This window comes from Lepidochelys kempii, chromosome 1 (genome assembly GCF_965140265.1).
Source record: "Lepidochelys kempii isolate rLepKem1 chromosome 1, rLepKem1.hap2, whole genome shotgun sequence".
NCBI lineage: Eukaryota > Metazoa > Chordata > Testudines > Cheloniidae > Lepidochelys > Lepidochelys kempii.
In genome coordinates, this window is record NC_133256.1 from 269,384,761 (window position 1) to 269,411,647 (window position 26,887).

At 41.8% G+C, this 26,887-nt stretch overlaps 1 long non-coding RNA gene across 1 annotated transcript; it reads left to right on the top strand.

Annotated features, from left to right (window-relative positions):
* Nucleotides 1–3,016: 3,016 nt before the first annotated feature.
* Nucleotides 3,017–26,632, top strand: LOC140906655 (uncharacterized). The gene is made up of 3 exons (XR_012157193.1): nt 3,017–3,100; nt 10,031–10,264; nt 26,566–26,632. It is a non-coding gene; the product is annotated as an uncharacterized lncRNA (long non-coding RNA).
* The last annotated feature ends 255 nt before the right edge of the window (nt 26,633–26,887 follow it).

A 26,887-nucleotide genomic window follows, 5' to 3' on the forward strand; every position in this document is an offset into this window, starting at 1 on the left:
TGTGTCCCAATCCAGTAACTGATTTACAGGGTATAATTTACTATTACAGATAATTAATTTTTTGTTTACTAATGATCACTACCCCCTCATCCTCTTTATTTTTAAAGCTCTGAGTTAGTAACAAAGGCAGTGGGGCCTAGTGGATAGAGCATTTTACAAGGCAACCCGCTGTGTAGTCCTGGCTCTGCTACTAGCCTGCACTGTGACTGTGGACAAGTCTGTCTCTAGTTCTGCTCTTTGTCTTATCTATTTAGACTGTACGATTTTGGGGCCAGGGACTATCCCTTACTAAAGCCTTGTCTTCACTGTCTTACCTCAGTGTAACACATAGCTACCAGGAGGCACTTTGGTTTGACTGCAAGGTCAACACTAAACCCCTGCCCATGATTGTCCTCGCTTAGTTTACCTCACAATAAAACTAAAGTGCCTTGTCTTTACTGTTTTTACAGTAGGATAGCTAATACTGAGGTAAAAACACACTTATGAGCAGTGAGGACAAGGCCTAAGGGCATGTACAGTGTCTAAACAATGGGGCTCAATCTCAGGTGGGAGCTATAGGCCCTACTGTAATGCAAATCAGGTCCTTTCTTACTTTCTTATAGACCCTCATAGGTATCTTCGGGACGATGACTCCATGTTCCCAGCTGTAAATACAATATCACAGTTCTCACATACTTAGTGTTCCTTAAAGCCCCAGCTCCTGGAATTACGTGAAACGATTAACTTAATTTTTAAAAATATTTTTTTTAAAATGTAAATGGAAAGTGTCTAGCCACTTATGGTTGCAGAGAGAAGCTTAAAAATGTGAACTCTAAAGAATCAGAAGGCAGCAGAACCCTGACTCTATTTTAAAAATCTCATGGCTCTTCAACCAATCTCAGGATTTTCAGGGCAGTGGCAAGCTCATGACTTCTGAATGCTTAGGTCTGGCAATACTGATTACTGCGGGATCACTCATCCTTTCACACTGTATCTCATTTATGAAGGTCATTTGGGGACTTTAAATGTAAAAGTAAGTTTAAAAGTATACAATACATATTGTGAACTTGTGGTATTTGGTCACTCGGTACAGAGTGACTCAGATAACTTCAGTGAAGGGACTGGAAATATCAACCACATCCATAGCTCAGTCTGACTGCATTTTATTTTATGGGATTTGGGCCTGGGCCTGCTCCCAGTTGAAGTCTATGAGAGTTTGGCCTTGGATTTCCATAGGAGCAGGTTTGGAACCTTCATGTCCAAATGTGGCTATTTTCCCAATACCCTATACATTTACTGTGGTAATTCAGGAAAATCTCCACAAACAGATTGCCTAACAGGTTTTCAAGGACTTTGTCATGTGGGCTTAGCACACAGTCTGAGCTCCTAAATGTAAACTCCCTTGCATGGGAGATTTACATTTGGCCTCTAGACACAAGCATTAAAACTGTATGTTTAGGTATTAAATATGGTGTTTTCAGACTCATTCCAGTGTTTATTTTACTCTTCAGAACTAATATAAGCAGACCAAAGCCTCCCTAGTACTTGGAGTGTTGGGATAGCAATATATTTGTTTAAACTCCCACTTTTTTATCGGATAGAAGACAAATCTGATATATCTTTGCTTGCTCCTGTTATCTCTCTGGATTTCTGTAGCAACAGAATGTCTGTAGCAACAGAATGGCTAAGCATAGAAGCATTAAAATATATGCATAAAAACATCTGTCAATCCTCTAAAAAGAGAATCAGAGAAATAAATCAAGTGGATATCTAAAGGAGAGGTCAGGTCTGGGGAAGGGGTGTAACTGTTTCTTTTTCCAAACGTAGGAAAATTCAGATTTGTGTGTGTGCTAAAAACAGCAAAACCACTATTAAATCAAAATATTATATGCTGCAAACTTCCTATTAAAAACAATCCTTTCCCTTTTCACTTCATTATCAATGTATCTTTCCCCTTCTATAATTTCCTTTTTAAAACGTTTGTTTTTTCTCTCCAAAATTCTTTCTTAAAGATTATTTTTATGTCTGACCTGATCACTTCTCCAAATATAGGTGATTAGTATTTCAGAGACAGAGCTGGGTGACAGAGTTAATCAGAGGTTAGAAGGACAAGGTGGGTGAGGTAATATCTTTTATTGGACCAACATCTGTTGGTGAGAGCTTTTGAGCTTATATACCTTCACCGACTCAAAGCAGTACCAGACCCTGCCAGAACAACAGATGCAAAACCTGCAGACATACCTCTGCTACTGCAATGATCAACACTCTCCACAACACACCTGTCAAGTTCCGTGGTCCTACATATGCCTACTACAACATGTGGTGTACCTCATCCATTGCACTAAATACCGCAATAGGAACCCTGTAGGTGAAACCAGACAATCACTACTCTTTAGAATGAACTCACTCAGGAAAATGAGAAAAGGTTGTCACTTTCCTTGCATCCGATGAAGTGAGCTGTAGCTCACGAAAGCTTATGCTCAAATAAATCGGTTAGTCTCTAAGGTGCCACAAGTACTTTTTGCGAATACAGACTAACACGGCTGTTACTCTGAAAACTTTCCAAATGCAGCTGAGTTGAGAAACCAGACAAAGGAACAAGATGGTGACTGACTAGTCTCTGTATTCAGATGATACTTGTATTTGGAGGTTCTATTTGGAAATACTGAGATTCAGAGGAACTTATAATGGAATCAACAGGTGTAATGTGAACCTGTCTTTCAGTATTTAAGAGCTGCGGCTAGCTGTTGGTTAAAGCCAGCCTCTTCAACTGTTGGACACGGCTGAAGACCTAGTGTCTTCTTCTTCCAAGTTACCTATGCAGTCTGCTGCGCAGTGATGTGAGAGGAACTAAATTTGGTCTTAGGAAGAGAAGACTGCATGGCAGGACGGGTAGAAAAATAAATAGGTTTTATACAGTGCTTTTCATCCGTGGGCCTCAAAGCACCTTACAAGGGAGACAAATATCAGCCACTAATACTAATGTTGTCATTACTACTGCTGGCTTTAGTTTTTTTGTTAGGGACGGCGGCAGAGGAGAGTGAATTTGGGAAGCAAAGCTGACATAAGGGCAGAAGCAATGGAGATGGTGCTACCTCTTTGAAGGGTGAAAACGGAGAAGGTGAGTCATATTTGGCAGGCATAACTCCTAGCTCTCTAGCTCAAACAAAAACAATAGTCTTTCCAAACATGGAGAGCCAGAAGGTTAAAAGTTCACCTTTTTTGTACCCATACGTTTTAGAGTCAAATAAAAGCAGATGTCTTTGACCGATATTCATTTGTAAGTGCAAATGATTATTTGGAAGTCTAAAGCCATTTCATCTTGGTTAGGATCTATAAGAATTACTGTAATACAAATAATGTAATGAGGTACTTAGATCCCTCAAACTAAACTGTTCTTTCATTTTTTTATGCTGCCCTTCTAAAGTCTGAGCTGAAAATTAGATCCCTTGGAATAATATTAAATACATTCAAAACTAAGCCCAGCAGCCAACTGTATCAGCTGAGCAATACCAGTAACACCAGTGATTAGAAACAAAAATAGTCTTAGATACTGCTTTATTTACTGTTTTCTGTTGAGATGTATGTACATTTCTGACTGTTTTGGCATGTGACATCTTTGTCTAAGGTGAGGACAGCTACTAAGGATAACAGCTTGGTTCTCTCTTTGAGCTTCTTCCCATTTCTGTGGGGAATCAACAAGAATAAAAACCTATTCAGAAGTTCTCCTGACAGTTTACATAATGCTTGTTGCCTTGTAATAATGAGAGAATCTGTTGTAAACCTCTCCTTGCCCCCAGGAAGCAATCTCAATGGCTGCAAAATGGTTCAGGCACACACTTGATAATTTAAATACTGTCACTGAGTGGCTGGTTTGCCCTTGTGAGACTTCAAAATGTCTCAATAACTTCTACATCTAACCCTATTTTTTTGGTAATATGTATTGCCAGATATCTGGCAGACTTTGATTCAGCTAGGCAAATATAATTGACATAGATATTTAGCAAACGTATTAGTTATCCCATCTCCAATAATCTCTCAAAATTACTCAGTCTTGAAAGGTTTCAGAGTAACAGCCGTCTTAGTCTGTATTCGCAAAAAGAAAAGGAGTACTTGTGGCACCTTAGAGACTAACCAATTTATTTGAGCATAAGGTTTCGTGAGCTACAGCTCACTTCATCGGATGCATACTGTGGAAACTGCAGAAGACATTATATACACAGAGACCATGAAACAATACCTCCTCCCACCCGACTCTCCGGCTGGTAATAGCTTATCTAAAGTGATCACTCTCCTTACAATGTGTATGATAATCAAGGTGGGCCATTTCCAGCACAAATAACAGCCGTGTTAGTCTGTATTCGCAAAAAGAAAAGGAGTACTTGTGGCACCTTAGAGACTAACCAATTTATTTGAGCATAAGCTTTCGTGAGCTACAGCTCACTTCATCGGATGCATACTGTGGAAAATACAGAAGATGTTTGTTTTTATACACACAAATCATGAAAAAATGGGTGTTTATCACTACAAAAGGTTTTCTCTCTCCCCACCCCATTCTCCTGCCGGTAATAGCTTATGCAGTTTCCATCCCACCATCAACCTCAGCCTGGTCCAGTCCACACAAGAGATCCACTTCCTGGACACTACAGTGCTAATAAACGATGGTCACATAAACACCACCCTATACTGGAAACCTACTGACCGCTATTCCTACCTACATGCCTCCAGCTTTCACCCTGACCACACCACACGATCCATCGTCTACAGCCAAGCTCTGCGATACAACCGCATTTGCTCCAACCCCTCAGACAGAGACAAAAACCTACAAGATCTCTATCAAGCATTCTTACAACTACAATACCCACCTGCAGAAGTGAAGAAACAGATTGATAGAGCCAGAAGAGTTCCCAGAAGTCACCTACTACAGGACAAGGCCTAACAAAGAAAATAACAGAATGCCACTAGCCATCACCTTCAGCCCCCAACTAAAACCTCTCCAACGCATCATCAAGAATCTACGACCTATCCTGAAGGATGACCCAACACTCTCACAAATCTTGGGAGACAGGCCAGTCCTTGCCTACAGACAGCCCCCCAACCTGAAGTGAATACTCACCAGCAACCACATACCACACAACAGAACCACTAACCCAGGAACCTATCCTTGCAACAAAGCCCGTTGCCAACTGTGCCCACATATCTATTCAGGGGACACCATCACAGGGCCTAATAACATCAGCCACACTATCAGAGGCTTGTTCACCTGCACATCTACCAATGTGATATATGCCATCATGTGCCAGCAATGCCCCTCTGCTATGTACATTGGTCAAACTGGACAGTCTCTACATAAAAGAATAAATGGACACAAATCAGATGTCAAGAATTATAACATTCATAAACCAGTCAGAGAACACTTCAATCTCTCTGGTCACGCGATTACAGACATGAGAGTTGCAATATTACAACAGAAAAACTTCAAATCCAGACTCCAGCGAGAGACTGCTGAATTGGAATTCATTTGCAAATTGGATACAATTAACTTAGGCTTGAATAGAGACTGGGAGTGGCTAAGTCATTATGCAAGGTAACCTATTTCCCCTTGTTTTCCTAACCCTCCGCCCCTCTTCCTCAGACGTTCTTGTTAAAACCTGGATTTGTGCTGGAAATGGCCCACCTTGATTATCATACACATTGTAAAGAGAGTGATCACTTTAGATAAGCTATTACCAACAGGAGAGTGGGTTTGTTTGGGGGGGAGAGAAACCTGGATTTGTGCTGGAAATGGCGCACCTTGATTATCATACACATTGTAAGGAGAGTGATCACTTTAGATAAGCTATTACCAGCAGGAGAGTGGGGTGGGGGGAGAGAAAAACTTTTGTAGTGATAAACACCCATTTTTTCATGATTTGTGTGTATAAAACCAAACATCTTCTGTATTTTCCACAGTATGCATAGATGAAGTGAGCTGTAGCTCACGAAAGCTTATGCTCAAATAAATTGGTTAGTCTCTAAGGTGCCACAAGAACTCCTTTTCTTTTTTCAGTCTTGAAAGTAGCATGATGGTTAGAACCATGGGAGCAGAGCTGGGCCAATACCAAATGCTTCTGAATTCCACACTAAACATCCACAAACTGAACAGACTAGAGAGATGTACTTTGCTCATGACAGTGTACGGTAGAAAAGAGGTTTTGTTCCATCAGTTAACTGAGTCATTTCTATAATGCTATACAAAAAGACAACTGGGAATTATGAGTATTGGGTTGTTTGTCCTCTTAGACATGGTGATGATGCACAAAGTCCTACCTGTCTGATTTAGATCTGCTTACCTTATAGTTTAAGCATAGGTTGGACTGTGACAATTTTCAGAAAGCTCTTTTCCATTGTATTTCAAGGGGCCAAGATCGTGAAGCATTTAAACCTTTAACTTAATTTGTGCTCCTAGTGACTATAATAATAAAAACAATTACAGCAAGTAACCCTAAACAATAACTAATTTGGGTGTCCTTTGGCAGAAAACTGATTAAATGCCCTGCATTTTACATCAAGACATTACCAAACACTCAATTAGAAATGTTTTTAAATACGCTTCCCAGGCTATTGCTATACTCTAACCAGAGTGTCAAAACACCTCTGCATTAGGAATAGCACCTGGAGTGGCAGGGCATTTCCCTGATCCGTGACCCTATTGAAAGGTTGCTCTAAGTTCTTCCAGCCAGACCAGTTCCCTAAGGGTTGCTTCACTGACCAGGGACTGTTGGATCACATTATACTCCGGCTACTCCCAGAAATGCCCTTTATGCTGGCTTTTCACCACCTTGGGATTCCTCTTAGTTCAGGGCAATTCTCTATTCCCTTTGTGTCACCGGACCAACACAAAAACAGTGGGAATCTGACCTACTAAATAAATGCAAAGTGCCGGATACACCATTGGTATTCAAGAATGTACAAGAATTTCTTCACCCTTTATGGGGCAGATTCTGTCAGTGCCTTTGGGGATAGAAAACTAAACACTTTTTATTCCCTGAAAGCAGGTGCTCCTCCTCAAATTTTACAAAGGATCTGAGGTATTACAAACCCATCACACTTGCAGAATTTGGCTTCACAATGACAATATATGTAGGTAATGCTACATTTACATGCTCATTAGCGGTTTAAAAACAATACTTTGCACTTGTACAAAAATATAGTGGAAGAGAATTAATGATGTGTAACAACCTTGGTAAGAGATTTTTCTTTGTGTTACTGACAACTTGACAGGATCAGCTGTTTTCATTTATCAATGTCCATTTTAATAGATTCAGTTACAGGATTGTGGGTATATTTTAATTACAGTTTAATTAGTTACTGGTTTTGATATTTATATCTGAGGTTCACCTGTTTACAATTCCAGCAAGAGAATTCTGATCTATAAGTTTCATTGCTGTCAAACTTTCCCCAGTTAATTTCATAACTTGAAACTGCTAAATTTTGGCAAAATATCTAATACCTGGTGATGTTGATGCTTGTGAATCTGTTCCAAAAATTCTTGTCAGGTTTTGCTCAAAGTTAGTCATGTTAGTACAAACATGGCAGACCTAAACAAATTTCATGGCAACAAATAACCAAAAAGTCCTCGCACAGCAATTACGAATTGTAATTCAATTCATTACAAAACCAAGAAAATAGAAAGCAAGTGTAGACTAGGCACAGAGGGGAATGCATAACTGGCCATCTCACTTGTACTGAGGCAGAATATCTGCTTTATTGAAACGCATATAACTAAACAAAAGAGAAATTCTCCACACCATTCTTTGTTTTTAGCAATGCAATAAAAGCCCCTCTCTTTCTTAATATTTTTATTTCCCCCCTACAATCGGTAGAGTGAGAATCTACCATAGCACCATGAAACTCAGAAAGGGTACTGCTGAAACCCTGGTTCCCATGCCAATCCTGTTTATAATCTCTTTTGGTCTGTTTTTGAGATAACTGAAAAATAATTTTATTAATCATTTGGGGTAAATTTTAAGCTCACTAATGTAAATGGCAAAATTCCCACTCATTTCAATGAGACTTGAATTTCATCCTGGGTTTATGATGTCTGAGTACTTCATATTGCTCACACCAGTGTCTTTGATCAGACAGGATGAACTGGTTACACTTTATGCTCAAATAAATTGGTTAGTCTCTAAGGTGCCACAAGTACTCCTTTTCTTTTTGGTTACCCTTTGGTTAACTCTCAACAGGCTTTTGTTATTGGCGTTACAGTACTGCCAGGGTTACTACTGTGCCAAGTTACTACTTCACAAAGAGACTAGCCTAAGGTTATCTACCATACAAGGCCTCTCACATGTGACAAAAAGAAAAGGAGTACTTGTGGCTTTTCTTTTTTCTTTTCTTTTTGCGAATACAGACTAACACGGCTGTTACTCTGAAACCTCACATGTGACAGGAGCCTAGAGGCAGCCGACAGCAGTTGAAAGCTAATTTGACTTCACACTATTAAAACTGTCATCCTGACTTCACTGGGCAATAGTGCCTTCTGTCGTGAGAGCTGCAGAGAGCAGAAATTACCTTACCAATCATCGGTCCTCTCTCACCCGCTAACACTGCAAGCAATCCTACAGCATCTGCCAAAATTTAGACAGCCACTGTCAGCTTAAAATTCACACTTCAGTCAAATTTTTACCTGCTGTTGTTATAAGTAACAGCTAGGATGACTGACTGAGATCAGAAAAAAACTGTTTACTTTTGGCATTTGACAACATTTTGATTTATGAAAGGGAAACAGGAAAAATGACTATTTAAAATTAGGCCCCAATCTTGCAAACTGTCTGGTCAGGCAGACCCCTATTGACTTCTGTAGATAGAATTTTTCCAGAAACCTTCTCTTCCTTTGCCTGCAAAGAAAACCTGGCAATTTTCCAGGCTAAAACAAACTTTAAAGGGTTTATAATGGGAGCAGGTTGCAGCCTTAAGTAGGAGAAGCAATTTCCCCTTTGCAAAATTTAGTGATGTGGTAGTGTCTATTTCTCTCCCCCATCCCTAAACACTCTCTAATCTGATTTGAGGAGCCATGAAGGACACTTCTTAAGGAAGGGGAGAAGAGAGGGCAGAGGAAGGGTACATATGTCATACCGTATCTCCAAACTCATTACATCTTGTCATGTGCAACAACTACACAACATAAAACATGGTGGGTGGGGGTAACTGGAACAGAGATAAGAAGAACATGTTACAGTTCTGTAACATCCACAACTCACCCATCTTCAAATCCCTCCTCAAACCACTCATCTGCCATGATACCTATGTAAACTTGACATTGATTAGGCTACTGGTGCTAAGACCACTGCTATCATGCTGACCAATATTAATTCCTCCTACGGCCCCATCTGTATTAATCTGTTGTCTCTTGTCTTACACTTAACCCGTAAGCTTTTGGGGGCAGGGACCATCTTTTTGTTCTGTTTGTGCAATACCTAGCACAAAAGGGTCCTGATCTATGACTAGGACTTCTGGGCACTACAGTACTACTAATAAGGTAACAAACTCTTATCCTGTGTAGATTGAGCACAGAGGGGGATGCATAATATACTGACCAGCTCACTTTTACTGAGGCAGAATATCTGCTTTACTGAAACACATATAACTAAATAAAAGAAAAATTCTCCACACCATTCTTTGTTTTTAGCAATGCAATAAAAGCTCTTCTCTTTCTTAATATTTTTATTTCCCCCTGTGATGGAGTGTAACAACCCTGCACCAGTACAACAGGGATTAACGTAGGGATCAGCAACCTTTGGCCCGCGGCCCGCCAGAGGAAGCCGCTCGCTGACCCAAGCCAATGGGAACTGCGGGAAGCGGCATGAGCTGAGGGATGTGCTGGCTGCTGCTTCCCGCAGCCCCCATTGGCCTGGACTGGCAAGCCGTGGCCAGTGGGAGCTGCGAGCGGCCGAACCTGCGGATGCTGCATAAACAAACCGTCCCGGCCTGCCAGCGGCTTTCCCTGACGGGCTGCATGCCAAAGGTTGCTGATCCCTGGATTAACCCTTCTCTCTTGCCCCCTCAGCTCTGTTGGGTATGCTCCAACTGGAGCCAGGATATAAAAGGCAGCAGAGTGGCTCAGTCTGGGCTGACCATCAGTGAGGAAGGAGGTGTGCTGCTGACTCCTGGGGAAGGACTGCCTGCACTCCAGGATGCGAAGGCCAGCCAACGAGAGATGGACCCCTACGCTCAGGCTCAAGACGCCACGCAGAGGGGAAAGACTGTGGAGACCCGGAGACAGTGGACTGCTGAGCATCAGGTAGGAAGTGACCCTGGAAGACAGGCTTGGTAGGATCCCCGCCGAGCAGGTGGCGGGCAATCCCACCACCTACAGGGCCCTGGGTTGAGACCCAGTGAAGAGGTAGGGCCCAGGTCCCCCTATCCTGGCCACCACCCACCACAGGGTGGTGGTCCAGCTCCCTAGTACTATTGACTCTGGCCGCTAGGCTGCACTGCCCCAGCAGGAGGGGCCATTACTGACTCCAGCCATCAGGCCGCACTGCCCTGACCTCAAGGGTCATCTGACTAAGGCCACAGGGCCATGCAGCCCCGAGACCGGGGACAACCCTACAGATGCAAGTGTGGGGCCATAACGACCCCCACCCCTGCGCCCCAAAGGGTGATGGATGTATCAACCCCGCGACACCCCCCTACAATCAGTAGAGTGAGAATCTCCATACCTACACAGACTCGGCAGAAGTGCTACAAAGCTATTAAAAATCTCTTTGCCTCAGAAGTTTATTATTAATACTAAAACAGCTTGGTTTGTAGCCCAGCCAACACGCTGTACATCCTAATCTGCCCTGGCTTTTGACGTTCAGAGAATGATTAACCTGTAGCTTGTATGGTTTTCCTCATGAATGCACTCTGCTGGAGTTACATGTGTAAGTACAGCTTCAGTACGTATTAGTCAAATGTACAAACATTTGCTAAGTGCAGCATTCTGCTTTCCAAAAAAAATTGTGGAGGTCAGACTACTACAGTTCTTGGGGCTCTAGACTACATCAGACCTATGCACAAAAGTCCCCTTGATATTCATGGGAGTTGGATCTAGGGCTGTACATGCCCCTTAGTTATAAAATAGTTGGGCAATAAGGTACAGCAGACCATGTGAGAGCACTAATTAATACACTTACTATTGCTTATATGACACCCATCCTCTTGGCTGACATACAGCGGGGTTTGAACTGGAGACCTCCAGAAATAAAAGCAAGAACTGCTATAGCTTTAGCTCAGGAGCCAAGACTCAATAGCTAGGGGGAAGTAGCAACTCATGTCTTCTGTGGATCAGCACAGATATGTAACACACAGTTGCCAGTGAGTTACATTTAGCTGGGCATTACGAAAAGTAGAGTGACACCCATTCACCCAAAGTGCACATAAAAGGTCTTCTGTGGTGCCTCCACCACATAAATATTGCCTTAATGGGAAATGTGGCATCTCTGTGTTTCTCAGAATCAGGCCCGACAGGCATACTACCTCTAGGCCCAACATTTTAGATATTTGTTGGTTTTATTACACTGCCATGTTTACAGAAGTTTTCATAAAGGGTTGTTTTTAGATTTCAAAAACAACAATTTTTACTTCATGTAAAATGTCTCTGTGCTGCACTGATGGGAACTCAGACATCGTTCACTGAATGAAAGGGTGAAAAAACCATAACGTCTATTTACGTTCAGTTTGGATAATGACGTACATGGTAACACAGTAGTTTTGTAAAAAAAAATTTAAAACCTAAGTATTGGGACTATAGTTAGTATAAATAATATAAAATAGTATAAAAGAGAGAGAGCTGGGGGCGAGGGGACAGGTTAGCTTGGAGGGCGTGGAGACCTTTATTTTTAGGGCATGAATTAATTGCCCGTTAATCTGAAGCTGTTACCATTTAATGGCTTAAGTACTTGAAATTAGTTGGTGGTTCCAGTCAAGTCTCCAGTTGACAGGTATCTACAGCAAAAATAACACCATGACCAACACATTAATTAGCAATCTCAACAGGAGCCAAAGAATGACTGGTTATAGAAACTTAAAATTCAGTCTCATGCCTAGATGTTGATCCCTCCATGGCAGGTTGAGACACACTGGTAGGGCATTATGGGGTCTTCCTGTGGTCAAGAAATGAACTACTTTGGTTTCCAGTGCTGTCAAGTTGATACTCCACATGAACAGTCTGAGGGCTTAATTCCCCACTGCATTGCACTGTGTGGGGTTCTGTATACCAGAGGAAAATGAGTATGTATGGCTCCCAAATAAGAAATATGGCATCTTACACCCTCATGTGTTGATGTAAAGGATCAACAAGGTAAGGCAGTGCAGAATCAAGCCTTTAGTATTTATATGGCCTTCCATTTCTATAGGAAAATAAAGATATATTTATATATCTTTATATATAAAGATTTTCATATAAATGATAGATGCTAATATTTAAAGTTCATGTTGGCTTCTGGACTGAATCCAGTAACTTTTATTGGCATTATAAACATCACACTAGATTGCAGACACTTATATACTGAATGTGTATTAGCACAAAGGGAGCCCTGACCCCATATTTCCTAGGGCTCACTGTTAGTCAGGCCTTCTCTCTTCCAGAGGTCAGTGATCATATCCATGTTAACAAAATTAAAGGAAATTATAAAAACCAAGGACATAATCTATTTCTAAAAATACCAGGAGAGGCAAGGGGAAAGGGGAACACAACTCCCCTCTTTTGTTTTTAGCAGACAGCATTTCTCCTCTACTTCCCATTCTCTAGCTTGATGGGGAGTGCTTGTTTCCTAGATCAAGACTGGTGAAGGGAAGATACTCCTGAAAGTGGAATTTTAAATGGAAGCAGCAAAAGCTCTTGGGGCCTAGCTGAGAAATTTCTGGGCCTCAGTCTTCCCACCAATATGTGGAGAAGCAGAAGCACTTGACAAAAGAGGTGTGTCATCTGGGAGAAGACTATCCATCTCCTACTCTGAGGAAGAGATGGTTCTCCATGTCAGAATTGGAGAGAACAAGGAGGGAGACCACACCACTATCTGTGCCCTCTGTTCACCGGCAGAAGGAAAGAAGTAGAGACGTTCCCTTCCTCCGCTAGCCTCTGAAAGGAACAAGAATCTTTTATAATACTGTAGTACAGCCTTGCATGTCAGTCTAAAGCAAGGCTGTAAAAGAAAACAAAGATGTGTCACCTAGCAAAAAAACCCTATGTTCAACTCTGTATGTTTCATATCCATACAGACACTGCCTTGTGTTTACTGCTTCATAGCCCAACAGCTGTTATACAAGCAGTTAGTACCAACTAGCTAGCTACAGCCACCAAAGACTTGCAATAATCAACATGGGCAACTGCAGTACTCCTTAGTAGAGCTGAGAGAATGATTGACTTTTCAGTTCAGTGGCTATACCACAAATGGCCAAAAATTTTGTTTCTGGTCAACCTAAAAAACAAAAGAATTAAAAATGAGTTTTCAGATGTATTACTCTTTTTAATTTTTAATATCTAGCTAAATTCTAAAAGAATTGTTTGTAAACAAAGTCAAAACATTTTGTATAGAAAATGTCAAAATATTTTGACTTTTTTTTTTTTTAATTTATTTTTGGCTGAAATTATCTGCCAAATTGGACCTGAATTTGTGGCATTGAGGTTGACCCAAAACTGAATTTTTTGGCGAATAAACTATTTGTCAACAAAAATTTTGCCCAGCTCTACTCCTTAGCAAAGGGATCCCGAAGGTCTTTGTTTTATGCAAAACATTTGCCTTGGCAGGCAGACAAAATACTGCCAGGAGCTGACTTTGGAAGTTAGAGGTAGGCCTGCAAAACACCTTTTTATGGCCACCAAAGGTAACTGAGTTCTGCCTAGTAGGATAACCAGGACCAGCTGTAGCATTCTGAGAAGGGTCTGCAAGAAGATATTTTGTAACTAGCTCATATTTTTTGAAGTGAAGAGGGAAACATTGGGCCTACAGGGAAGGTGGAGCCCAGCTGCTTGTGCGAGTGTCTAGGAGTAGCTGCCAAGATCCTAAAATAAAAAAACCAATGGAGAAGTCTCTAAATTAAACTGGCATTTGGGCATTGTTAGGTACCTGGTCATGGAAGGGCTTTGTGCACATCCTAGTGAATTTTAGGTTATTTTTGGTCTTTTATTACCACCAATTATTTAACTTTAGAAACAAGAGATGCCAGCTATAGTGTAAGTACTCAAAATAGCCCTCTGCCTAAAAGCTGTAATCTTACTCATTGCCTTCTACCATTTCCCTATTCCCTTTCCTCATTCCATATCTGACCTATCTAATCATTGCCATCTCTTTTCTCAAGTCTGTCTACAGTTTTTATTTTTTAATTCCTTCCTTCATATTCACCTCATTTTCTGTTGTTTACCCCCTTGTTCTTCTACATCATATTGGCTTTGCCTTTACTCTCCTTCTGTTCTCTAACTTATGCTCCTCCTTCTCTTCTATCACCCTGGCTCTTGACAGTCCATAACAATTCTTATTTTTTCCTTTCTTTCTAATAAATAATTTTTATACTCCACTAGGCAGACATTATCTAATCGTCAAAATAGCCCTGTGGAGTAGACATGTTCTATCCCACTTTCTAGAAACTAAAGGAAAAAGCCTATATGATTTAACCAGGGCTAAAAAGCAGGAGTCAGTGGCAGACTGGGAATTAGAACACAGCAGTCCCTTAACTAGCTCCAGCACTAACCCATGCTGCATCTCATATTGCTGAACTGTTCCTCCTTGAACAGGAAACCCTGGATGCCCCATCATCTCAGGCATCGGCTCTTACAGCAGGATTATTTGGCTATTTGGACTCTCTCCTCAGACCCTACGCTACCAGCACTCCTAGCTATCTTCAAGACACCACCGACTTCCTGAGTAAACTACAATGCATTGGTGATCTTCCTAAAAACACCATCCTGGCCACCGTGGATGTAGAAGCTCTTTACACCAATATTCCACATGGGGATGGACTACAAGCTGTCAGGAACAGTATCCCTGAAGAGGCCACGGCACACCAGGTGGCTGAGCTTTGTGACTTTGTCCTCACCCACAGCCATTTCAGATTTGGGGATGACTTATACCTTCAAGTCAATGGCACTGCTATGGGTACCCTCATGGCCCCACAGTTTGCCAACATTTTTATGGCTGAATTAGAGCAACGCTTCCTCAGCTTTCATCCCCTAGCGCCCCTCCTTTACTTGCGCTACACTGACGACATCTTCATCATATGGACCCATGGGAAGGAGGCCCTTGAAGAATTCCACCTGGATTTCAAAAATTTCCACCCCACCATCAACCTCAGCCTGGACCAGTCCACACAAGAGATCCACTTGCTGGACACTACAGTGCAAATAAGTGATGGTCACATAAACACCACCCTGTACTGGAAACCTACTGACCGCTATACTTACCTACATTCCTCCAGCTTCCATCCAGAACACATCACACAATCCATTTTCTATAGCCAAGCCCTAAGATACAACCGAATTTGCTCCAATTCCTCAGACCGAGACAAACACCTACAATACCCACCTGGGAAAGTGAGGAAACAGATTGACAGAGTGAGACAGGTACCCAGAAATCACCTACTACAGGACAGGCCCAACAAGGAAAATAACAGAACGCCACTGGCCATCATGTACAGCCCCCAGCTAAAACCTCTCCAGCACATTATCAATGATCTGCAACCTATCCTGGAAAATGATCCCTCACTCTCACAGACCTTGGGAGGCAGGCCATCCTCTCTTACAGACACCCTCCCCAACCTGAAGCAAATACTCACCAGCAACTACACACCACACCACAGAAACACCAACGCAGGATCCAATCCCTGTGGCAAACCTCATTGCCTACTCGGTCCCCATATCTTCTCTAGCGACCCCGTCAGAGGACCCAACCACATCAGCCACACCATCAGAGGCTTATTCACCTGCATGTCTACTAATGTGATATATGCCATCATGTGCCAACAATGCCCCTCTGCCATGTACATTGGCCAAACCGGAAAGTTCCTATGTAAAAGAATAAATGGACACAAATCGGACATCAGGAATGGTAACATACAAAAGCCAGTAGGAGAACACTTCAATCTTCCTGGACATTCTATAACAGATTTAAAAGTAGCTATACTTGAACAAAAACTTCAGAAACAGACTTCAGAGAGAAATAGCAGAACTAAAATTAATTTGCAAATTTAACACCATTATTTTGGGCTTGAATAGGGACCGGGAGTGACTGGCTCATTGCAAAGCAGCTTTGTCTCTCCTGGAATTGACACCTCCTCATCTATTATTGGGAGTGGACTACATCCACCCTGATCGAATTGGCCCTGTTAACACTAGATCTCCACTTGTGAGGTAACTCCCTTCCCTTTATGTGTCATTATATAATGCCTACATCTGTAATGTTCACTCCATGCATCTGAAGAAGTGGTGTTTTACCCACCAAAACTTATGCCCAAATAAATCTGTTTGTCTTTAAGGTGCCACCAGACTCCTTGTTGTTCCTCCTTGTGGCCACATTAGCTGCAGGCAGCTGGCCATCAACCAAAAGGGAGCTTGTGACAGTCTTAGTGCTTTCAGAGCAGCCTTGTTGGCAGCCTCTCACAGTTGTGAACTGGTCTGTAGGCTTTCTGGAAGTGGAGGGACCCAGGACTATGTTTCACAGGCCTCCAAAACCCAGCACTATGCAACTAGAGGGTGGGAGTGGGAAGAACATAACTAACACATGGCTTTTTAAAGGAAAAATCACTAACTAACTTTGAACATTACTGATTGACTTACATTTCTAATGAAAAGGGCAAGATACATCTCCCCCTTCTCCCTCTATATCCTCCCCCCACACAATAAAAGTTGAAGATTAGTTTTGGTACTTGTAGAGTCCCCAACATCAGGAACATAGTTGTGGGCTTGGTGATCCCTACAGGCTTGCTGTGATAACATACTTCTATCAGCAGTGTTGCTGTGCTGCCTAATTCCATGGTATCCAAGCACTCTGATTTATTTGATCATGTATGCTCTGGTTCAGATGAAATGTGTATGGAAGAGGTAAGTGGGAGTAATGACACATGAAGGGCCTTGTAGAAAACTTTTAGCAGTTGTCACTCCGGTAAGACTCCATTTTTAGTTGAATGAGTAACTGTTGCATTTCTGATAGCATGAGGCTTAAACATAAATATGATCTGTGGCAGCCTGTCACATAACTGAAAAGACTCAGCCATGAGCGGTGTGTGAGTAAACTGGGCAGAGATGAGGTGGCCTGGCTGTAAACAAGATCGTGGTATTGGAATATCTTCTCATTGGTGATTTGTTGTAGCCAGATATGGGTTAAAGCATGAAGTAAGACATGTATTTGGGTCATCCCTGTCAGTCAGGATGGTCAGCTATACTGGTTTCCATGAGATCTGGTATTGGGCCTTTTAGAGTAATAGGATATTCCTGGGGGAGTGTGAATCAGCCAAGGTTCCTCTATTGGCTCTCGAAAGTTCAATGCATATGGCTGCAGGAATGCTGTAGCATTAAAAGGGACATCAGTTTAGCTGATTTGCAAAGAACTGAAGAAATGTGTGGTACCAGTGAAATACTAGGGGAAATTATGCAGCGCACTTCAGCACCAGCAAATTTTTGAATGATTGGAACAACAGAAGTGGCAGTCTGCATCCATTCTTTATACTTAGTTTTGTAGGTGCTAAGTTAAAGTAGGTAACATTACTTTTTAAAAACAGCCTTCAATGCTGTTGCTTTGTGTGTGAGCCTTGCAGCTAGAAAGTGACTGGATCCTGCTTATGAGGGCTTTGCTAGGTAAAGATGAGGCAGTATAGTCCTAGATAGTACTGCTTCCCAGGCTATCCTTCCCTACTGGGCACGTGTGTTGTGAGTTATTTTCTCCCACATGTAGTAGCTTGCCTCTTTCCAAGCTGAATCGTTATTCTCTGCTAATATTTCCAATCTTGCTCTGATAGGCCTCTGTACATTGCAATAGCCAATGAAAAGGGCTATTGATGTCTTTCCAGAAGGAACCTGACTCTGTGCTGCTGGTCTGCTGCAGCTTCAGGGCTAATCAGAAAATGGGCAGCTAATTAGAATATAAAGAGAACAGGACAAGCGCTTTCCCAACCAACCAGAGGTAGGTAATTGGGGTAAAGCAAGGAGGAAGCCATGTTCTTTTGGCCAGCAGTGGAAGGAGAGAGTCAAGCAGTTATAATGTAAAGAGGGAGAGTCCAGGAATTCAGCCTGAGGGGTGAGAAGAGAAGGAGACTTGAGTGAGGCCTATACAAGGAGCCTTTCATCTAGTCAGAAAGGGCCCAAGAAAAGCAGCAGGTTTGGGAGCTGCAGAACCATCTCTAGGGGAACCAGTTGATAATCAGGGAGCTGGATTAGGACTCAGGATGGCTAAGTGAGCTCAAAGAAGGGAAACTTCATTGCAGGGGCTGGAACCAGGAAAATTCCTGAGGTTTGGAAGTGCTTGAAAGTGCAAGAGTTTGGACTTAAAGTGGTGGGGCCAAATTCTTTGCTGGAGTAATTTCATTGACTTCAGTGGAGTTATACCACGAGAAAATTTGGCTTGTAGTGTCCTATGTTAATTTTGAAGAGCCTGTTGCAACCTTTCTGGCTTGCAGTACATGTGAGGTTATGTAACATAGCAATGGGAAACTGCTGTAAGCTTCAGCCTCCCAATCTGGTCTGCTTCCGGAACCATCATCAACAACACCAACAGCTACTCCGTAATCAGATGTCCAACTGGTGTGGATGATGATCCTCAGGTCCAGTTTGCAGGAGAGACTGCGTGAAAGTTATGTGAGGCCCAGACAGGAGGAGGAATGACCACCAAATTGAGAAGACACTTCTAAGAGAAACCCTAAAGACTTAAGAAGTTAACAGTTCTTCAAAGGAAGTATTTTTTTATCCCAAAGGGTGCTCCCTTCCAGTGGAGTGCATAGAACTTCACAACTGATGGCCTTGAAAGTAGAGTAGTCACTCGCTCACCACCATCCTGTAAGATGTCTCTGAAAGGAATAAGTAGAACCATTTAAAAAATCTGTCTGCCCCACCTCATGCAGTCAGCTCAGCAGCATCTCATGAGCAACAGGATGAAAAATCAAGTATTGGCAATGACACTTAGCCTCTCTTCATTGCTTCAAGCAGAACATTCATCACCTGAGATGAGTAATGCTGTTTCTAGATATGAAAACTGACTGGTTGGACTCCAACGAGTTGGAGGATAGCAGATGTTGAAGATGCCCTGTCACATCCTTCTCAATTACCTTTCCAGAAAGGGGTGGTTAATCACATGACTGGCTTACCTACTGTGAACAGATGAGCAAAACCTAATTCACAACATATAAGTGTTACCAGCAGCTTGGCCTCTTTCTGTAAATAAAGAGAAGGCATTCTACCATCATGAGGGCCTGGGTCCAACCCACAGGTGTTTTGAGCAGACCTTGCGGTATATCTAGAAACTCCAAGTGAGGCACTGAAAGTCAAACAGGGAAAGGAAATGTTGCTTACCCCAGCTCCGATGCTTCTACTATGGCTCCAGGAAGAACTGCTACAGATCTGATCAGTCTTATCTGCAACATAGATTGAAAGCTCTTCCATGTGAGAAACAGCAGACTCTGCCATTCTTTGGAAGCATTCTGGGTTGATGCCACCACTCAGAACAGTTCTGCAGGTTGGGATGTTACAGGTGCTGTGTCAAATGAGAAGGATCTCTTAGGGCCAAATTCTCAATCAAGACCTCCACGTTTGGGTGCTTCAGTTCTTGGATGACCAACCTGAAACTGATTTTTGAAAGATGCTGAGTACCTGCAGCTCCTCTTTGGTAGTGTGGGTTCTCAGCCCTTCCGAAAATCAAACCTATTGTATCTCAAGTTGGGCACCCACAATTTGAGATCATATTTGAAAACATGCACCTTGATCTGTAGAAGAGCCCCATTAGAGGAAGCAAGATCATCTTGTGTTGCAATAGGTCAGATTCAGTACTGGATCACCACTGGTGGTGATCTAATGTCCTCCCATGTCCCTTCATCTGTCATAGGTCATCTGTCATACCAAGGTGGCCTTTTGAGGGACAGTAGAAGGAAAGGAATCTGAGGCCAGAGTGCTGATAGATTGTTGTCTCCCACCTTATGTTTAGCGAGAGGTTTGTCCGTTTCCAGGAGACTTTGGTATCCAGCAAGATCCATTCAGCTTCTGCAGTAGGCCAACAGTGTTAGTCCTTCACTCTGGAATAACAAGAGGTCTGTGACTTCAGTGCAGCGGAGATGTTGACCAGGAAAAGGGCCCTACTTGGCAGGCAGTTTGCTTTGCTTTGTGTTGGTTGTTAATGAGGAGTCTAGATTTTTTTTTTTTAATAGAAGATGACGGATCTGGAGCTTCGTAACCATAGTTTTGGTACTTGACTTATTCCATATGGCCTCTTTATAATGGTGAAAGGAAAGCAAAGTGATTCAGCAGGGCTGTGTCATCCATAAACCAGAGATCTTGGGTAGCTGTTTGTGGAAATGTAAAGGGATTGTAACAAAGTGCATGAAAGGATCACTAGTTCTTGAACAGAACTACAGTAGCTATTCTTGCAGGTGGGGTTCTAGCTGACAAGGTAGATAAATTAATGTAGTCATAACTAGAATCAAAGGATTTGGAGAAGGATATGAAGAACAGGGAAATTCTCTTCTGTGTTCATGGAGAACTCTGAGGTGAGCCAGTTAAAGATGTGCAAGGGCTTCCTCAATGGAGATCAAAACATGGTAATCCAGGCAGGCGTGCTTGCAGCCTCTTAAACTGTTGCTCTTTGACTCCTTTGAAGATAGGGCAGAAAGATCTTTTTGCCCTACCTGGATGCTCAACCTCCATTTGAATTTAAATGTAATAAGAAAGCTATTAGGTGTAATTAGATTTTGATTTGGCTTCTTGTTTGCAACATTAGCAGTAAATGTACAGTATGAAAATATCATAGCTTTTGCCTTTTCATTTTTAAAAAGACGTACTGATTTCCTTGATTAGATAGCAAGAAATGCTCAATGTTGCAACATGTATATATTCAGCAGTGGCTGGGAGCATAGTAATAGATATGACAGCGGAGCCAATAATTATAAGATTGCAACTAAATCTGCTAAATTAGCTCTTTGAAAAGACATTCCAGCCAAATCTCTTATTTTGTTGTCTGTACCTTTGTAGTGTTATCTGGTCATTTCTAATGAGTTAGTATAATTCAATTTATAATTAATAATCTGTGTTCAACAGTTTAGAATAATGTCCTTCAGAAACTATAGTCTATTGTAATCTGATGTGTAGGATTCTCTAGAAAAATGATGGTAGCTGAAATGAGATTGACAAAAGAGCATGTTTTGTAACCACTTGGAATGTATGATTTGACTTTGCAGGCAGAAATTCACACTGCATCCTGTGTTAAATTGGGGAGGTAGGGGTTATGTTATGAAAAGAAAGCAAAATAAACTGCCAGCGACCATTATCTCTCCCCTATGGCAATGAGACATCATGAGAAAGGACCTTAAAATTATCAGATTTAGGCTTTCAGGTTTACCATTTCTAGCTATTAAATCAGTGAGTGTTGCCAGAACATAAATGTCCTACATGCAGAGAACCTATACAAAGTATAGTTAATGGAGTGATGTGGAAAGTGAAATAAAAGAAAATGCAAAATAACTTGTTGCTATAGCAGTATTAAGATTTTTGCCGGTGAAAATTAGACTTGCATGTTGGAATGAAGGGGATATCAGAAGTTCCAAAGGTAAACTTTGTTAGCTGTGATATACTGTCATTGGCTGAATCATTCACATAGGGTCAGCAGCATTGTCAAGCTTGCAACGGAATTCACAGAGGGAGTGATTTGTATGGGTGGGCATCTCATGGAAACTCTTCTGAGGGAGATTCTATAAATGTTGCAAATTTAAGTGTTAAAAATGGTCAGCTGTACTTTTAACTGCTAAATGTTCCAGGGCCTGAAGAAAAAAATAAATGGCTGTCTTTTCTGTGGGGTGCCCAAAATGTTCCTGGTGGAGAATCAGGAAAGCAGGCTGATGACTTTAAATGGGAAAGGAGTAGGGGAAACAGAGGATGCAGTATGGAGTGTCCCCTTCCTGATAGTTCTCCTACATAGTTCTTCTCAAAAAGCAGAGGCCGAAAAAGTGCCATTGCTGCAGATGCTGATGTAACAGGGGAGGTGGCAGCCAGAATTTACAGCAGTCGCATCTTCTTCCCAATAAACCAGATTCAGTCGGGACAACAGCTAATCTGCCTGGCTACTGAACAATGGAGTTCTTATTATGGTAATTTGCTCTCAGGAGCACTAGCTCATGATCTGCCCCTTTCTTTTACAAATATGCAGCTTATCTAGTTGCATGGCAAGAAATAGCTTGAGTCCCCCACTGCAGTAAATGATATTAATAGCTTGTGCTTGGGGGTGCACCAGCAATCATGTCTATGTATCAGATGAAATGCCTGCATCATCCTCAACCAGTAAAACAGCTAAAGGAAAAGTACAGTTGTTGCAAATGTACAGGCTTGAGTAGGCCTGGATTTTAAAAGTCAAATGGCAAGAAAAGAAATGAGCATTAGGTCAAGCATTCTTATAGCAGCAGTGGAGAGAAAATATTTAGGAAAGTTTTATGTAACAAGCTGTATATTCAGTTGATTGTCCGGAATTAAATACTAGCAGCCAATCATTTCTATAAACACTACATACTCCATTTTCTTAAGATAGTACATTGAAAAGGGGTAACTTCTTGGCATGAATGGGCAAAATACATGGACAAACATAATTAAGTTAAACTCTAGAGTCCAGTTCTTTATACTGCACTGGATTTGTAAACTATCATGCAACCATACAAAAGATTGAGAATGCCTCAAATAAACTAGAAGATATAGATTGTCATTCAGGCTTGAGTCCTGTAGTTGTGGAAGCAGCCCTTTTATCTTTGCAACCAGATGTGACCACTAATGAGTAAACACACAAAGTTCTGCTTGCTCTTTTTTCTATTTGAATATTATACTGGTGATTATATCACTAAGGGTAAGTGGATTATAGGGTCATTCAACTTGGTGCCTAATTACTAGATCCTAAAGGAACTTAAAATTTAGCATCTTCCCATTTCACAGCCAGAAGAGGTACAATTAAAACTGATTGATTGTGCACAATGTTGGTGGCAGGATGTGGAGGGGAAAAAGCTTCAGTAAACAAACTTATTAATAGAAATCTTATGACAAATGTCAACATAGAGGCAAACCTGATATTAAATGCATGTGTCAAGTTATCAAGGATTAAGCAAAACTTTTTATAGTACAAATGCTTAGTATCAAATTTTGAAGAAGAGTGGCATCTAATAATATCACTATTTAGCTCTTTAACTATTTCTTATCAAACATTTATAGACAACAAACAGGAAACAAAGTAAGTGAATTAAACTATTTGTGTATATATGTTGAGCTCAGTGGAGGAATGGCATTTACAAACACTTGAATTGAATATATTTGAGCAAAACTCTTGGTTTAGATCATGTTCTCTCTCACCTTCATCTGCTCAGTGTGCTGATCTCCCAGTGATATCAGTGGGAGTTCCACACATATGGAGAGCATAGAAAGGAATGATCCTGATCCTTCTCCCATTGAAGCCAATGGCAAAACTCCTGTTGTTTTCAGTAGTGCAGGATCAAGCCCTTAGTCTCTCTGTGCCTTAGTTCCCCATATCTAAAATGGGGACAATAAAGCTACCCAACCTCTCAGGGGTGCTGTGAGGATAAATACGACAAAGATGTTGAGACGCTTGGATACGACCATAATGGAGGTGGGAACCACAGAAGTATCATAGATCGATAAATGAACAATACCGTATTGTAGCTCTTTGACTTGTGTTTCTACATCCACGTCCATCCAAGGACGTCAAAGCACTTTACAAACATTCATGAATTCAACCTGTGAGGTAGGAGGTAGCTATTATTCATGTTTACAGATGAGGAACTGCAGAGGTTTCATTACTCGCCCAAGGTCACACAGCAAGTCTGTAGCTGAGCCAGGAATAAAAGCCAGCTCTCGTGATTCTGTCCTGTGCTTTAGTCACTCGACCAGTCCCCATTTTTGGAAAGAAGTGTGTGGATCTGAGAGGAAAGCTTTGTTCAAAGTCTACAGATTGGTTAATTCAGAATGTACATTTTGCCTCAGATTGCTTCATTCAAGTGACCTTTTCTTCCTTATCTATTAGTCTATCTAAACTTTGCTCTTTGTGAAAACATCATTATATCCAGTCAAAGCAGGACTATTGGAATTTCTGCAAGAGTCTCACAGATCTCTGACAAAGCAAAACTAAAACTTGTGCTAGAAGAGTACTAACAATCTGTGCAATGTCAATCTATTAACCTGTTTTTAAGACATGAAATAATGGACCAGATGCATTCCTGCTTGAACTCTACCGGCTTTGTGCTTGCCTCTATCAAAGGGGACAAACATTTCACTGAAAGGAGAGCTGGGTTGCACACATCAGTGGAGTTACCCTAGATGTGAATCTGGCATGCTGAGTTGCTTGTGATTAATAAATGGGGGTTGTCTTTTTCATAGGAGGCAAAAAACAGTGATGTTTTTAAAATGTTTTCGTATCCAACACATGTTCCTTTCTCTGTTTTGCGCACCTGCCAACTCTGGAAAGCTATAAATATAGATATTAGGGAAGAAAAACAGACACACCTTTTCAAATCTGTTGAAGTACACTGAAATACTCTGAAGTATAAGAGTGGAAAAATGGCAAATTCACTGCTAGAAAAACAGGGATACTCTCTCCTAATCAGGGTCAGTGAGCATGAATGTTCTCTTCCTGCCTGGGTGTGTCACAAACATAGATTTCTGGCCTAGGGCATGTCCCTTCTCTTTTCTGGGGCCCTCCCATTCTACATATATAATACACTGATACTGTTCCTCTTTCCAGATTATCTATTCAACAGCACACTTGTCTCCCTTGGAGTCTGCAAGTATGAATTATACAATGGCTTAGGCCCAGGGGCATTGGCTGGTGCAGGATTTTTTCAGATCACTCTTGATTGCACCCATATTCCACTTGCATTTAAGAACAAGGCATCACAGTGAATGGTAGGACTTTAGTAAGCTAAAATCTTGTGAGAACTGAGGGTCATGTTCAGCAGTGTTGGCAAGTCTGATTAAAAAAAGTTCACAGCAGTGCTCAACAGAAGGGAGACCTGCTGCAGCAGCATTTATACCTTGGCATGCTAGAGGTGGGGAAGGAGAGGTGCTGGATTGGGGCAGATCAGCACCAAATTGAAATGTAATACTTGAACCAGACAGTCACTTAAAACTGGATCAGCCTCAGATCAGCTATTCCAACCTTTTAAGAGTACTAGACAAAGGAGCACTGAAACTAGGGAAAGGCTGAAAGGATAAAGTATAAACATCAGGCCCAGTGTGATAATTAATCTGAATTCTGCTTGCTATGTGGAATAACAGCTGCACCAGAACTGCCGTCGTTATTCCTGACCTGGCACTCAGGAGGTGATGGCAGCTGGAGATCTTGCTTAATTTCTGACTAGTGTTTCTTCCGCTACTTAACAATTTTTCTTGATTTCTCAGATTAAGTAACTAACAGCCTCCTGCAGGTGTCTGTAGAATTTTAATATGACAATACTTGGCATTTAGTGTAATCTGTCTTCAGCATCATATAGATTCAATTAATTAATCCTCACAACACCCTGTAAGGTAAGCAATATTGGGCCAGATCCTTACTTGTGTCAGTGGAGCTGCACTGACTTACATTCAGCAGGGGTTCTCAAACTGTGGGTCAGGATCCCAAAGTGGGTCACGATCCCGTTTTAATGGGGTCACCAGGACTGGAGTTAGATTGCTGGGGCCGAAGCCAAAACCCGAACCCCACCACCTGGGGCCGAAGTCCGAGGGCTTCAGCACTGGGCGGTGAGGCGTGAGGCTCAGGCTATGGCTTGAGCCCTGGGCAGCAGGGTTCAGGTGTTTACAAGGCTCCCACCTGGGGCTGAAGCCCTTGGGCTTTGGCTTTGGCCCCCCTGTCTGGGGCAGTGAGGCTCGGGTTTTGGCTTTGCCGCAGCCCCTCCTCCCCAGGGCAGCGGGGCTCAGGTGGACTCATGCTTCGGTCCCCCCTCCTGGGGTCACACAGTAATTTTTGTTGTCAGAAGGGGGTTGCAGTGCAACGAAGCTTGCGAACCGCTGACAGCATATTATTTACATTTTGCAAATGGGGGAAAAATCAGACATGGCAAATCAATGCCAAAACTGGGATTATACCTTGGGAACTTTTAGCTTCTAGTCTTGAGCTCAGGCCATTAGCCCATGCTGCTTCAAACTCCTATGCATAAAGTCAATTTGCAGAACTTCACAGTTTAGTCATTCAGTATCTAATGGAGAACTTTTACAAGTGGTGATTTATTCACAACCACACCCACACCCCTGCAGTGATCTCTCAACACACACACATACACCCTCACCCTCTGCAGTGATCTCAATGTATTTGGTGGCTTTTTGGTTTTGTTTTATTTTAGAGAATAGATTTCTCTATTGATATCATTTTGATTTCCCCCTTACAGATTTGGATCTGAAGTGACCCATGACCCCCAGTGTCTATGCCTGGGAAGGACAGAGAGAACATAGTGGAGTAATGGAATCTTAATCATAACAGATAATTTATTATACAAACCAGAACATTCTCTGGGACAGATTCTCATATATATTCTCACACTGTACTGTACACCTCAAGGTCCTATTAAAATGACTGTACTTAGATTGTAAGCTCACTGGGGGAGGGACTGTCTTTTTTTGTTCTGTTTGTTTATCATCAGGCACAAAGGGGTGCTTGTCTATCACTAGGGCTCAGAGGTGCTATGATAATAGATATTATTTCTAATACTA